The 15,760-nt window shown below is 32.6% G+C and overlaps 1 protein-coding gene across 1 annotated transcript in view; it reads left to right on the top strand.

The window, feature by feature from the left end:
* The window catches only part of LOC125057661 (protein couch potato), a 131,454-nt gene that overhangs the window by 38,006 nt on the left and 77,688 nt on the right, over window positions 1-15,760 (top strand). The window lies entirely within an intron of this gene.

Here is a 15,760-nt window from a genome sequence, read left to right as displayed (position 1 = left end):
TTGCTTAGGTAATATATAGTCGTGGCACAAGCTTCTAGGCCTTAGATTTCTCTATTTTTGAGCATTTATTTTTATTCATAGAGCCTTCTGTGGCTGACACATGCTGACTATTTGGATCTAAAGGGGACGTTAGATCCACACATAGAAAATTCCACTGGTACACAGCCGAGGTTCCAACCCATGATCTCACGTATGAGACGAAATATAAACTCATTAACATGATCAGATAAATAGTCCTAGACTTAGTCCTTTCAATAAATAGAGTTAAATTTACCAGATAGCGTTGTGCCAAGTAGCAGTGTTTACATGTATTTAGCTCGGCGCGTTGACATTTTTACGAGCCAAGGAAATTCCTCACGAAGCAGCTCCCTCCCCTTGCTATCTCCTCAATTGTTTCGTGTTTGTTTGTGTTTGTTCTCGGTTGCCTGTTTTCATAACACACTGTCTGTCTTTGATGACGGTCTGTTTGTATAGCGGTCGCCTCTCGAATTTGAGTAATATGCTTGCTTTATTTTCATCTTCTCTTTTATAAAACCGTATTGATAAGTTCTGCACTAAAAAAAACGTGTGTGTACTTATGTACACGCGTTAGAAGTAAAACTTCTTTGGCGTAACAAGATAAAAACCTTATCAAAAATTGTATTCTACGTTAGTAGAAAAAACGACACTAACAATAGAAAAGCGTATATTATACATTGAGTTTTATTATAACGCATTATCTAATTAAATAAAGTTTATTTAAATATCACAAAAAAAACTAAAATGTTGACTATAGCTAACTTCAGGGTGTCGGTTTTTGTGACAGTGTGCGCGGGCATCGTAAAAATTTACTCTCATAATTTTTCCCTAACGCGCCACAAGAAGTATAACTTCAATAATTGCAACAAAATATATTTATAAATCTTATTTGGCGCTTAACACGGTGACATAACAATGTTGGCTTGTTAAAGGATGATCAAAATGATGTAATTAATTAAGAGAGAGAAGATCGATGCCGCTGCGAAGCAATTTATTATAATAAATTAATTGTAAGGTATACCAGCAAACAATCTGCTCACCAAATTGCTAATCCCAGGGTGGGCCTGATATTATTTGCTCCACTGACTTTTGGCCGACGTCCACCAATGCATCTTAGCGGCTCATGCCCCTAGTAATGTTAATCCATTGTTATTTATAGTTAGCGTAATGCATAATAATTATCTTTGTGCCGCTATGTTAATTACAAGCACTGACAAACGCCGCGAAACCCGACGTGCCTGTCACAGACTTGTGTTAACGCAAACGTCTGTACAAGTTTGCGATACGTAATAACTTATCTGTAATTTGTCAAGGGATCGAGCACGTTTCAAACTATTTCGAATTCAATTCAACGTTGCTGTGTAAAAACTGCGCGACTACGATGTCAAACCAACAGCTTCCGTGACGGGGCAAAAAAGGAATAGTGTCGCAATTTGTTTCGGTTTGAAAAGTATTAGAGCGGATCGTGACCACTTTGATTGGCGTCCAGGGAGCGCTGGTCAACGACTTGCCGGTCAATGTCAACTTTCTTAATACATTTTCACTGTAACTACGTAAAAATTCGCTACAGTACAGCAGCATATACAAGTATTGTGGTGCTACAACCTCTTTAGTTCTGGCATCAGATTTCTGAATCTGTTTCATGATAATTTTTCAATATAATAGGCAAGTAGGTGATCATCCTCCAGTGCCTTACACACGCCGTCGACTTTTTGGGTCTAAGACATGTCGGTTTCCTCACGATGTTTACCATCACCACTCGAGCGAATGTTAAATGCGCACATAAAAAGGAAGTCAATTAGTCGAACCTACGACCTCAAGGATGAGAGTTGCATTCTGAAACCACTAGGCCAACACTGCTCAAGTATTACAAATCAATATATGAAGTACTATTTTTTCAATATACGTATTACTATAACTGATTTAAATAATTAATATTCTAACCTATGGAATATGATAAGGCTAAAACGGATGATGCGAAGTTCTAAGACGATCCCAAGTTAAATATTGATAAATCCATGGAGTTGTATTATTCCTTTCAAAGTGCACTTTTCTGGAATTCTCCCTTGTCTACAGAGCGGAATCCATCAAAGGATTAGGGTGGCGTCTCGGCACGATATCGGTTGATCGGCATTTTCTGGATGTGGAATAAATTATCCACCACTTAAACCACCGACATCTCACAGATTTTACATTTATGCCGTTTTACTCAAAGAAATTCCGCATTAGGTTGGACCACATATGAATAATACACTGGGTCAATAGATTTTCTTTCATAACTGAATGAGTATTCAATATTCATATACGCGGTAGGTGTTACAAGTGTGACGCGAACGACGACGAACTTGTATTTGGTACGCTGTTTTCTTGGAAGACCCTAAGTTGAATTGGTTCAGAAACACTTCAGTGGGATTCTAGTTCTACATAGTGGTGCGCGGCAAAAACTGTCTTAAGCAACGCTCAGTTGTGGAACGACGGACGTCGATGTGATACGGATGGTATTTCGTCTTGTATTCTGCCTTGACGAGCGATCATGAAATTCAGCTGCAGGTATTAGTCTGACCAACACATATAACAATAGGTATCGCGCGTTACTTAAAAAAAATACTGAATCTTCTACACTAAAGACATAAATGTAAACACATTTCATAATCCGTGGAAGATGCTTGGTATATCAATTTTAAATTCGAAAATGTGGCTACGTTCAGCCCCACTTTGTACCGATTGTAGGATCGCGAAAATCAGACAATGCCAAGATGTTGTGTGATCTGCGGTTTCTAAATGCGCACTAAGCACAAATCGGTGGGCTTCAATCAGCACAGATTGTGCCAGACCGCTTGCAGTGGGATTATGGACTGCATGACTCAGCACATTACTTGAAACGTCAGTTCGTTTCATTCCGAATGGAAATTGGACGTTGTTAGACTGTTTTCCATTGAATTTGTGACATATATAATGTCTATGATATTACTGTTTTTCTGAAAATTTTGCTCGTTAATTATGAAGTAACGTAGTAGTATAGTATAAACCTATTTGATTAACAATTTACTAATCTAATTAGTTAATTATTAAATGTAAATCCAAATATTGTTTATACGAATAATTCTGATAAATACATATATCGCGATAGTGATGATCCGGTGTATGTATATAATTCAGGAAATCGCAGCGGAAAATTATGTAATACGGAAAAAATAAAATTATGACAAAATTCTCAGTCCAGAATTATTCATCTACTTTAATATTCATTTTTTGTTTTGTTTTATCTTAACAATATTTAGTTAGGTAAGAACTGTTTTAATATACTGGTAGTAACAGCTATAAAGAATACAATGCAGACAGATATTTAATACATACATTTCTGTTTTGCAATTATTCAAAATTCCAAGGGAAGAAAACGCTACACGTTTAATTTTCTGTTTTAATTAATTTGACATTGGTATGCCAATTTCTGTTTTGATGAGTCCTAATATTAATCGTTAACACCTTGTTTGGAATTTCGGATAGAAGATAATTACTTACAGCGTCTCATCAGAGATAACATTTGATATTACGACTTGTGTAACAGATCGTGTAATTAACAAGTTTGTTTTGTTTACAATGTCATGTATGTTAATGCAAAGAAAGATGTAGGGTTATGCAAGGCAAAGTAGAGGAGTAAAGAATTTAGAAATAAAAGTCTGGTAACAGCAATTATAATTTCAGAATCACTGGACAGATATTGATGATCTATGTTGGAAATGACTTCGCCCCAAATAGCGTAAAACTGTTAAAATATCAAAAATATTTCATAAACTAAATAAGAAATAATCTAGAAAAAATGCACAGAAAATACTCACAATGTTAACAAACATATAGAGAACAATTGAGAACTGTCAAATCAAATTCGAAGTTATAACAGCCAGTATGAGATCTATAAATGTGATATATTTAAAAAAAGAACTAAGTATAAACTATAGAAAATTACGAAATATATGAGCGCTATTTTCAAATACTTTGTGTTATTTGATAAATTTAGAAGTTTGTTGTCGTAAGTTGACACGAATGTAGGTTACGTATCGTGCGTAAAGTGATAAATGAATTGAAAACTAACGGTAATTAATTCAATGCAATTCGGATTGCGACGGCGCAAGAAAGCAACAAGCACTTTTGAATATGGATACTTGAGAAACGCAATTATATAGGGTTGTTAAAGTCAACTATTCTTTATGTTTACCAATATTAATAATTATTTATATAATGGATAATACAACGTTTTTATAAATCAGGCTAATGTATCCTAGTGACTAATCATTTATCCATTTTGTGAATACTAGTAAAACAATGCCGTTTCTGAATCATCATTATTTTAGAAACAACTAGGTGATCCATCTTTGTGACACATCTCATCGATTTTTGGTTTTTGAGACGATGTTTCCATCATCGTAGGAGCAAGTGCTAACTGCGCACATCTTAATTAGTTCACTATTTTTACCAACCTAACCCGAACTTATTTTTGCGTATATACTATTTTTTTATATTTGCTTATATCACATTCTAAGGCGGCAACCCTATCCTTTCGTACGCCAGACACGTCGCAAAGGCATTCTCTCCTCATACCTATAATGTCACTAAGAATGTGCACTAAGCAGTTACCCAATACTATATTTAGTTTAATAAGCTATATGAATGTAGTACATATGACATATTCATATATGTATAGGTGACTGTTACGTTTGATTGCGTGCCGTCCCAAATTAGGTATCTGCTTGATTAATGTACCTGTAACGTCTTAAATTTTAGTAACATTTAAGACGTTACAGGTACATTAATCGATATACGAGCTAATTGTTTATACATATAAAAATTAGGTTACATACATTATTTGGCAACTTATCGCTAAGAAGCGATTTCTTCCAGGCTACCCTAGTAGAGATAGTACGTTTATTTAAAATAATAATAGGCTTATTGTTAACGGGTGCCCAAGGTACATACAACGAAAAAAAGGGAGACAACTTAGAAGGTGGATAGACCAAATGAAAGAAACAGCAGGTGGTACATTTGCCAAAAAAGGACACACAGATACACTAAAAGAAGATTCAAATAGAATCTTGTTTAAATGTAAATGTATCTGGTTTAAATGCTATTATTATTATTATTAACAACAGCGAAACTTAATTTTGAATCTTGTTAATATACTGATAACTATTATATTATAATTCTTGCCTAAGTGGTGTTCATAAGCTGTTTCACACTCACCAATTCCGCATATGATTTCCCTACTTAACCATTTCCTCAGTTATGCACCAGAACGCTGTTTGTATACAGATTAAGGAATAAATATTTTGTCTAAGTGGAGCTTATGAACTGTCTTTCGCCAGCAGTCACTAATTCTGCATATGATTTCGCAAACCGTTTCCTCGGTTCTGTACCAGAACTGGATCACCTCAGATGGTCTGAGGTACGAATGTAAGAATTTTTATTTATAACTGAAAAAAAATGTTAGTAGTTTAACGTAGTATGCATCTATGCTGTAATTTAATTTAGTTTAGCTTATTATTATAGTTACTTTTATTTTATTTTTATCCTTTTAGTTATTTTTCTGTTTGTTTGTATAAATTTTTCCTTTGATAGATTACTTATGTTCTTATATAATTGATGTATATGGGTATGTGTGTTAAATTTGTGATGTCATATTTTCTTGTAGGCATACACATTGTTTTAGAACGTATAAATAAATAAATAAATCGCTATCACAACATCAATTTTAATTCGAAAAATATTGATATCGTTTAAATGTATGAGCTATTAAGGTAATTCCTTCGTTGTATTTCACACAAACGAGCAAGCTCTCACTAGATGGAATGTGGAAATTCGTTCTGGGATTGTGAGCACGTGTAAAGATTTATTATTCTCACAGAGATGTGAAAAGAGCGTAATGTTTTCTTAAAGAATTCGCAACCTGCGGATAATCGCTTTGTGATTTGTACGTATGGAATTTCATTTGCTTTTCTGACTGTGATTAATTTGAGATAATTTTCACAGATAAGAAACAAAAGATTCATGAGATTCGTAATTAGAATTACTTAGATTTATTGCTAGCTTTAAAAGATAGGCTCGTACTAGTTATCTGTAAATAACAATTATAGCGACTTAATCTCGGTTCGATTCCCGACGAAACCATACCATTACAATGCTGGTTAGTATAGAGTATTTTTTGTTTTTCTATCACAACGCCGTGTAACGCTAAAATTTAACAAATAAATAATTGCGAATGTACGTACAAAATATTTCTCATTTCTAATTTTATTTATTTGCTCAACGGTATTTAATTATAATTTTTATTTTAATAGATCTTGTTTAAAATTCTTATATTAGAAATGAGTTATATATTCTTTATTTAATCTAACATCAAAGAAGCAAGTTTGTTTTCAAGTGTTTAATGAAAGTTGGCAAAGGCCAAGTACCCTTATATATTACAAATTAGTTTTGTAACACCGATATGGACGCACCCGTCAAACAAATATCTTCTAGATGAAGTGAGCTTAAACTCAGAAATTTGGAATTCTTGTGGGCAGATATACCATGGCATGTAAAATAATATATATTTTGTATCAGAACAATTTGATTTGAAATTTTCTTATTAAAATTAATTGTCTTCCATGTAATAGATTGCAAATATCAAGCATGTAACATATATAATACGTCATATTCAATATACAATATTTGTTCGTACTTTCCACCCCTATGAAATCAAATTAAAATGAATTCTTTCATTTTAGTGACTATGTACAGTTACGATCGTCAATATTAAAAAACGAAGATCTAATTATATTTCCTTTTTGTGAGTTTATTTTTAATTGAGATGGAACCTTCTTATTATGTATTTCATTTAGCTCCACGTTTATATAAATTACATTATATTTTCTTTAATAAAATTGTTTTAATGGTAACCTTTAATTCGTCATTTTAACTGAATTATGCTACTGCTATATTTAAAGTAATGCAGGATTGCGTGTGTCTCTTTCAGGGCATTTCGCTCAGTAATCCAATAGTAGGGAAAGATAAAAGCGCAAAGATAAAAGGGGTGCTTAATGGAATTAAACAAGAGTGGGCGGGGTGTAAGCCGGACTTGCGGAATGTCTTTGTTGCGAATGATGCCTATTGCGGCCCTAAAATAGACGTTATTAGGCCCGTGTTTAACTGTTATTATCTTTTTTAGATAAAGGTCGCTCGATTAATGCCTCGATTAGCACGCGGCGAGTAAGTGAATGTCCTGCCAACGCCTCGTATGGCGCGCGCCGTGTTCTAGGGTTGCCATAAATTTTACCTATTTATCTAATAAATAACAATTTATTTATGTCCCATAACCTGTTTATAGAAAATAAACTTCATAAAAATATAAACGCTTTGTTTTATAATACGTGTTTGTTATGAATTATCTTGCTTAATGCGCGAGTGTACATTTGACAGTTAAATCGATAGCTGTGTGAATAAAGTTATTGTATTAGAGCGTCATTCGACTAAATTGCTACGAAACTATAGCAATTACCAATAATTACCCGGTTTACCTAATTGTCCGATCTGTGAACGTTAGTCTTCGGAATACAATTAGAAGTTTAAACGATTATCATTGTTAATTTAAACTTAATCACTTGACAAAATTTATCTACAAATATTTGTATAACAGAAAATTTGATTATTATTAATATATTCTGCAAATAAACTAATGTTTAACTACATTATTACTAAGTTTGAGAAGACTTATATTCCAAAATATTAACCACTGAGCTGTCATTAAAAAAACAAGGCCTTTTTTTATTACTTTAAAATTAAATCGGTATCGGAAATTTGGATAGCTTAGTTTTATTATATAATTTAACATTTTGTTTTCTGCCTATAACTTACTGTCTCCGATTAGACACTTGTTATAAAATATGCAGTGGTTTTTTTATTCGCACTAAACGTATACAACATTGACAAAAATTAAATGCTAATATGAGTGTATTAGTCTAGTCCAGTGCTAGCCCTATAATCGGCACCTGTCGTGATCGCTCAGCGGCGCAGCGCCAACATCTGCCGGGCATGCACTCTTTTGTTTTTTTGCTTCCTAATTGCGTGGCAACAGCCGGCCAGTTACGGCGTTTCAAGAGGTAGCACTTTGTTAGATATTCGAAATTCAAATTGTAATACGAATGGACGTAGTTTTCATTGAAATTAATATAATAAATTTTCTCGACATAGATTGTTTTGCAATAAAAATGCAAGTTACTTCGGAGCTTATTTTATTCGCTCACAAATTCTGGCGGTGTATAATATTTTATGCTCTAAATAAAAGCAATACAAAACTCATGAGAGCGCAGAATAAGAGGAGCCACCAAAAGTCGGTCCGATGAGAGCGTGAACTGAGATATTATAATTTTTTAGTATTATTTATTTATTTACACTTTGTTGCATAATAATATAAAAATTTAACATAATTACATGTAAAGGAAAGGCAACTGGCGGCCTCATCGATTTCGAGTGATCTCTTACAGGCAACCACTATTATATATATCGAAGCAAACGCGTCACTACCAACGTGCGATCTAAAATCTATAAATTAACAAATAAATAATTATTATTGTTCACTTACATAACTAAGCCTCGAGTCGGAATTTTACCCTTAGAGGTAATCACCGACTAAACCAGCAACGCCTCAAACGATGTCGTACACTTAGGGGAGGGTAGGCAAAATAAATCAAAGACAAATTTAATTTAATTAATCTGCAAATATAAGGACATGATATTACCGTGAAGTAAACACGTATCAAAAACAGAAAACATTTCCAAGTAATATACGTTCTGTATAACATTCTTGCATTTGACATATTGCCATAATATAATGTTGTTTAAAATGTGTCTGCAACAAGCTTTAGGTCTACTTTCCTGCGTTATCTCTTACGTACCTATCACACATAAATTGTCTCAAGTGAAATATATCTTTGTAAGTATATTATTTATTCAAGGATTTTTCACTAACAAACAACTATGTACTATAAGTCTTGATGATAAATAACAAATCCATATAATAAGATGAACCTTCTATCTAAGCTCTCTTAAAATGTAAATGTGTTAGGAAATTCCGGACGCTCTCAGGTAATGTGGTAGAAAACCCAGAGTCTGTTTGGCTTCTCAGCCTATGCATTGAACATACCTGTTCGTTTATAAATATTATTTCGCTTTTAATAAACTGTTTCATTATGATTTACAGATTAGATTAAAATACTTTCAAGTGGAGTAAAGCCAATTACACCCTTGATTGTGTCAAAAGCTAGTGGATAAGTTGCTTATCAATCATCTGAGACAGGGCTTAAGCTCTAGATCATTAGGTAGTTTGACAGCTTAGGTAATTAATCAAATTTATTGTTTACCAGCGTTAAGTGATCAACAAGTTTAAATTTCGTAATTTCTCTAATATCGAATCAAATTCGAAGAACCTTTCTGTTATTTTAAAAATATGTGTGTTTATAATGGGATAATTGTTTCGGCCGACAGACATCGAATTTAATATCATGAAACGTTAGCTTATTACACTCTTTGTATGCTTCTTTTGATATTAAATTTTCCACATCTCTTCATAAATGTATAAGTTTTGTATCTATGAATAAGCAATATGATTTTGAAATTGAAAGTAACTCGAACTTTTAGAAAACCCCTATTTGTATTCTGGGTCCATAACTTCTCGAACCGATGCTCCCTTGTTTACCCTTTTCGTACTTTTGGGTAACAAATTTATATCTCCTAATTGGATAATTCGAGTTAAATCCTTTCGTAAATCCAATTATTTATTTCATTTTTCATTGAGCCTCCATTTAAATACAAAAATAGCAATTTCTGAAGAAATTTTCGCCCGTGTTTTCATTATAGAAGTTTAAAAGGAATTAGAATTTTCATGTTCAACGTTATACCAATTGGCAATATCGGAAATTGAATAAAGAACAAAGTGCCGCGCCGTTCGGAAATTAGCTGGAAGTGTTCGAATTTGGAACGGAGAACTCGTGATCATGACCGGAATTGCGTCAGACGGAGTTTCTCTGAAGTTGGTGTAAACTGCACTGGCAATGTTTAGGTTTAATCTTATACCGTCCGCAGGTGCCTTACTACGTCGATGCATCAGCCTTGATATAATAAATGCAAGAGTACTTTGGAAGATACAAAATTGTTAGAGGCGACAACATTTGATAAATTTTCATAAACATTAATAGTTATCAGACATTCCCTGTGCCCTTTGACCTTTGTCTGTTTAAATACTTTTTACCTTTATCCTAAAAAGTAAATATATATTATATAAAAAAGTAAAAGTAGTAAAACTACATTGTTAACTATTTAAGGAAATTTCTTGAAAATCCAAAGAATCGCAAGCACAAAAGCAAAAAAAATCTTGATTACCTGGATTTATAAAATGGATAGACATATTCAAGAATTTGTTCTCATTATAACCACAGAAAATACTCTTTCAAGTCTATGATTCGTTTCCAAACACTTTAACATAAAATATGCAGGCGCTTCCATATATCTGAATCCTGCATGAAAATGATGTTGATGAAGCGATCCGTAAATGCTCCAAAGTAAACAAAAGATTGTTTATTTATTGTTTGTGTTTATAGAACAAAGTTTAAACGCATACGGTTAGGTAAAGGTGAAATTATTCCACGTGTTTTGTAGGTAAGATATTCATCAAACGAAATCTTTATACTAATAAAAACGTTAGCATTTTATTAATTGTATAAATCTTTTATTAGTTGAAACTGGGAGGATTTGAAAATACTCTGTAAGTGTAATTAAGCAATTAATTCCCCAAACGAGGTCTCATAATTTACTGTCTATTTTCGTCTACTCGCGACATTTCACAAGGAAAGTGGGCTATGAGAAACGTTCTATACAATATTAGTAGGTATTATTATCTAGCTGATTTCTGCTATTTTTCTATGTACATTAAGGATAAAAAGTACTAAATTCATGCATCTTTATTTATCTTAATGATAATCCTAATCTGTGTTTGTTGTGTTTTTAATTTTCTTGTAATTTTAGCTATAAGCACTTCGGGATTTTATGTTATTCTAATCATATAAATAGTTATCGTTACAGACTGAGAAGACGTAGATCTTTAGCACTTAGACGATCCTAAACTAACTAGATACTGTAAACAATATTCTCCCATAATCGTATCCAAATAGAGGGAGATTTAGAAAATATATCGTAGAACCGTTTTTCATACGCCATGCGATCCGGATTACCCTCCATAACGTCTTGATGTTGCCATCTGCCGCACGAAACGACTCAGGGCAGATGTTCTTTATATTTTTTATCCAAGACCGTGTGATATGCGAATTATAGATCGTTTTTGCGGCGAACTTGAAATATTTTCTGGTTTAGTGGAAAATTATTTGTACCTTAATACCGTTGAAGGGATTTAGATATCATATGCGTTTTGCAATATTGAAATTTTGATTAAAGTTGATCATGTTTGCTAACAATTGTATTTTACATTTAATGTTTCTATAATGAATTAAAACAATTACATGTCAGTGACAATCTAATTGAATTTGAATTAATAGTTTACGTCGCTTCATGAAAAAAGACCTGATAAATCAACATGCCGGAAGAAAAAATAAACAAAATCAGGAATCTATAAAAACAAACCTACAAAAAATAACTGATATAATACTTGTTTGACGACCGCTTCCAAACAGTTACGTGTGAACTAGTAGAACGGGTAGTTTAAATCTTACGGATCGGTAACATCAGAAAATAAGTGCTGTCGTACGCGTACTTAACATAATTGCACTGGATGATTTATTGAATAGTTGTGTAATAAGATATGTAATGCCGGGTAATGCAGTCTGAATTCCGCATACAATATTAGATGCGACATGGGGTCAACGACGGTATGAAAATAAACCACTTTGTCCACGTCGCGGTACGCGTCTTCGTTATTTTTGTCATTTTATCGTAAATAACTTGGTCATTTTAAAATATGACGATTATCAGAAACAAAACAGGCTCAACATTTTGAATTTAGAGCAATATTCGTAATAGCGTATGCGGTACGAAAATAAAAAATCCCAATGATTCCGAAAATATTTATGTCCGATGTCGCACATGTTTCGCTTGTACTAAGTGTGTCTGTATGGATAGCACTTATTTTCATCCGGACACATTTCGGCGACATGATAGCGACAAGTTTTATGACGAAAATCATAAAATCGTGTCGCACTCCTACTTTATAATATTTCAACTTTATATTCGCGTATTTTTACTGTTATTTAGTTTCTGTATAAAGTTTTTCACATCTGAATAGCTTGAAAATGAATTGAATTTTAAGTTTTTAATAGTTTATATGCTGTTCACATAATTTCGAAATTCTAAGCCCTTGAATGTATCGTTAAAATTCTTTCTTAAATGAATTAATTTGACTAATACAATATAAATGTAACAAAGTTGAACTATTTAAATTGATTCAGTAAATTTGGACATTGTCCAACTAGAACTGGATTCAGGTGTGAAAAGCGTTTATTATGTATCAAAATAAAAAGTCGTTATATATGAAACATGGTCATTACATAGCACATAACTTTATGTATTATTATAGCAATATTTTTCAAATATGTCTCATTATAAAGTTTATATCCATTCGCATTTCGAATTCCTAAATAATAAAAACCATCAACACATTGAGAGTTATTTCTCAAATAAATAACGTTTCGTTAATAATGTTATCAATTTCTGTCCTCTAACTGAGTTATTTATATTCTGAAAATATTTCGATGGAAATACCAATTTAATTGCAGAACAAGGACGCAACAGTAAATTTATTAATAACGGTACTATATTTTTAATTAAAACCTATGAAATAATTAAAGTATCTGAGATTCCGTGTTACTCGGAGTTCTTTATTAAGAGTTAACGGTTAAATCAACCAAAATCTTAGATCCAATAAACTCTCATAAGTATTTCACTGTTCCTTAGTTCCTTAAATCAGTTAGTTAATAGTTATATTAAAACAAAAAACTTGGTTATTAAGTAGAGTGTCGGACAGTTTAATGCCAGTTCTTCTCTTCCGTTCTACGCCCTTGATTTGAGAACTGGCAGTAAATGTAAAATTAGAAGCATTTCATATATTTTTTTTCGACGTTCATAAGTGTACATTGTGTTACCTATATGAATAAGTGATTTTGAATTTTTAAAGGTGTATGTGCTTACGTGTTATTGATATTATATATGACTCTAAAGAACACTAATAAGCTCGGTTAAAACAAATCCGATTTGTTTGTATTAATACAGCTATAGTAACCTTTATACACTGAGGGTTTAAGCTAGCAAAAGCAAAAGAGAATATAAAGAGAAACGTAAAGAGCATACAGCCATTGAAATGAACGCTGAGTCTTTCAAACAACAGCTGGTTGGAATGAGCGACCGCATTCTCATTTGTTGAAAAATGTCGACATTAACAGGTTAATCGCGTTAATACATTATTTTATAGTGTATTTATTTATAACTTTACAATCGTATTTCTCTAATAAAACCTTTGTGTTAAAGAAGAAAACGAAATAACTGCCAACTGAACCCCGGAGATCGAAAGCGGTATTTCAATAATATGCTCAACCATAGGACCCCCTTTCAAAATTCAAAAATCATTTAATCATATTGGTAACACTTTGTACACTTATGACTTGTCTGTAAAGAAATACATATAAATGCTTCTAATTTTACATTTAGTGCCAGTTCTCAAATCAAGGGCGTAGAACGGAAGAGAAGAACTGGCAATAAACTCTCCGCCACTCTTTTTAATCGCCATGTTTTTTTTTTTACACAACGTTTGTAAGTTTTTTTTAGGGGCCAAAACAATGCACAGTTAAACTTAGACCTGAATTAAATGAGAATTGCAACAGCAATGTATTCGTTTTTACCGCTTAAGTGGCTCTGGCTAAAGACTGTATATAAATATTTGTCCACAGCAAACAAAAATATTAAGCGTTAAACAGATGCGTCAACATCATTTATGTGATTTACACTCATTATAAATGCAAAGCCGTTTGCTAACATGTACACAATCAATCTGATGCTTAAACAGCATAATTACGATTAATGAAAACATACGTAATTACAATGCCATAAATTGTAATATCCAAATTAATATTGAAATGTACTCCCACTCAATAATTACATGGTTCAATTAGACCATTTTAACATATATTTCAAGCTCTGTTTCTAATATAATAAAAGTAAAATATTATTTAAAAATTACGTCATTGCGTTCATATGAAGTATGAACACCGCACGTGCTCAGTACCGTATAGTACGTAGTTTTACGTACGTATTCGATGTCAACTTTTTGATTTGAATTCTAAATTCATCATTGCAATGTATCATAGATTGTAAATCATAAATCACACAATTCTATTTGTCAGTTACGCCACTGTTTTCCGAATAATTACAAGAGTTATCAGGCAAATAAGTAACCAGGATCCCAGACCATTGTTGGTGGCACAATGTGTTTCCGGCAGTAGCCATTGCCAGTTCTCACGTGTGTCTAAATCAAAAGTTGTATTCATAAAGTACGTTGTACCTACTGTATTCATTGGTTCATGCTGTTGTTTGTAAACGTTGCTCTGCAATCAAGCTAGTGGTGTTCCTCTTTTCGTTTTTTGTTTCGTCGATATAAATAAAATAATTATAATGTAAAAAAATCTGAAGTGTTATGAGTATCACTCGAGCGAAAACGTACTTGGTTATATTTTTTATTTTCTCACAAAACAATTTTGTGCTTTAAACCTGATTTTTTTTTAAATTAAAATTTTGAAATTACGAAGTATAGCCGTGGGAAACTAGATTAATTCCATTGTTGAGACTATTGCTGTCATGACTTATATAGAAGAACCTTGTAAACTATTACAAGGTTATTTGTAAATAGTTTCAGAAAACACCGCTTTGATAAGGATAATTTTGATAAATTGAAAATTACATAGCCATGGACTACTTATAGTAATTGAATTGAGTAATTATTGTAAGAAAAACCAGACGAATAGAGACGGTATTCATTTGTTTGTCAAAACTGTATTTCATATATAGTCTAGTCGACAAGTTGAAAATGGTACAAAATAGAGATACTGCTCTTAAAATTATGTGCGATAGCTCATTGGATCCGGAATGACGTCTAGAAAAATGTGCCAACTGTAACTGTATTTAATATTGGTTAAGATATTAAAAAAGTAATGACTAGTGCGACAAAATTTGACATAAGATTTCAGTTAAAAGAAACAATTTCGTTCTACCGTGTCTACACACATCACTACTCAGCTGTAACTTCTCACGGCCCGTTTCTAATGAGCTGTGTTGTGTTGGGTAATGGAGCAAAAGCCTTTAAAAAATACTCCATTCAGAGAGAAACATACCGTATAGACAAACCTTTATTTTCATTACTCTAACAGCACACACTATTTTCCCTACGTTATTCACTTGCCCGTGTTGTAATGTTTTAAAACTATTAAACACGTTTTCGCTTCTAATTTTAATAGAATGTTCAAGGTCTTCAATTTCGCTGTAGAGGCAAGAAAAGAGTTCAACGACCTAGCTCGTTATTGTTTCCGTACTAACATATATTTTTATTTAAAAGTTTTGTTCATATACGTATTACGAAAGGACTCTATTTCGAATACTGAGAATTCAATTCTTGCAATGAATTATTGATCAAATAATTGCATCATTTATTATAATATTA

The sequence above is a fragment of the Pieris napi genome, chromosome 2, assembly GCF_905475465.1.
Source record: "Pieris napi chromosome 2, ilPieNapi1.2, whole genome shotgun sequence".
NCBI classification, from domain to species: Eukaryota; Metazoa; Arthropoda; class Insecta; order Lepidoptera; family Pieridae; genus Pieris; species Pieris napi.
Note: the sequence above shows the minus strand (reverse complement) of the source record. Positions and strands in the feature narration are given on the sequence as shown.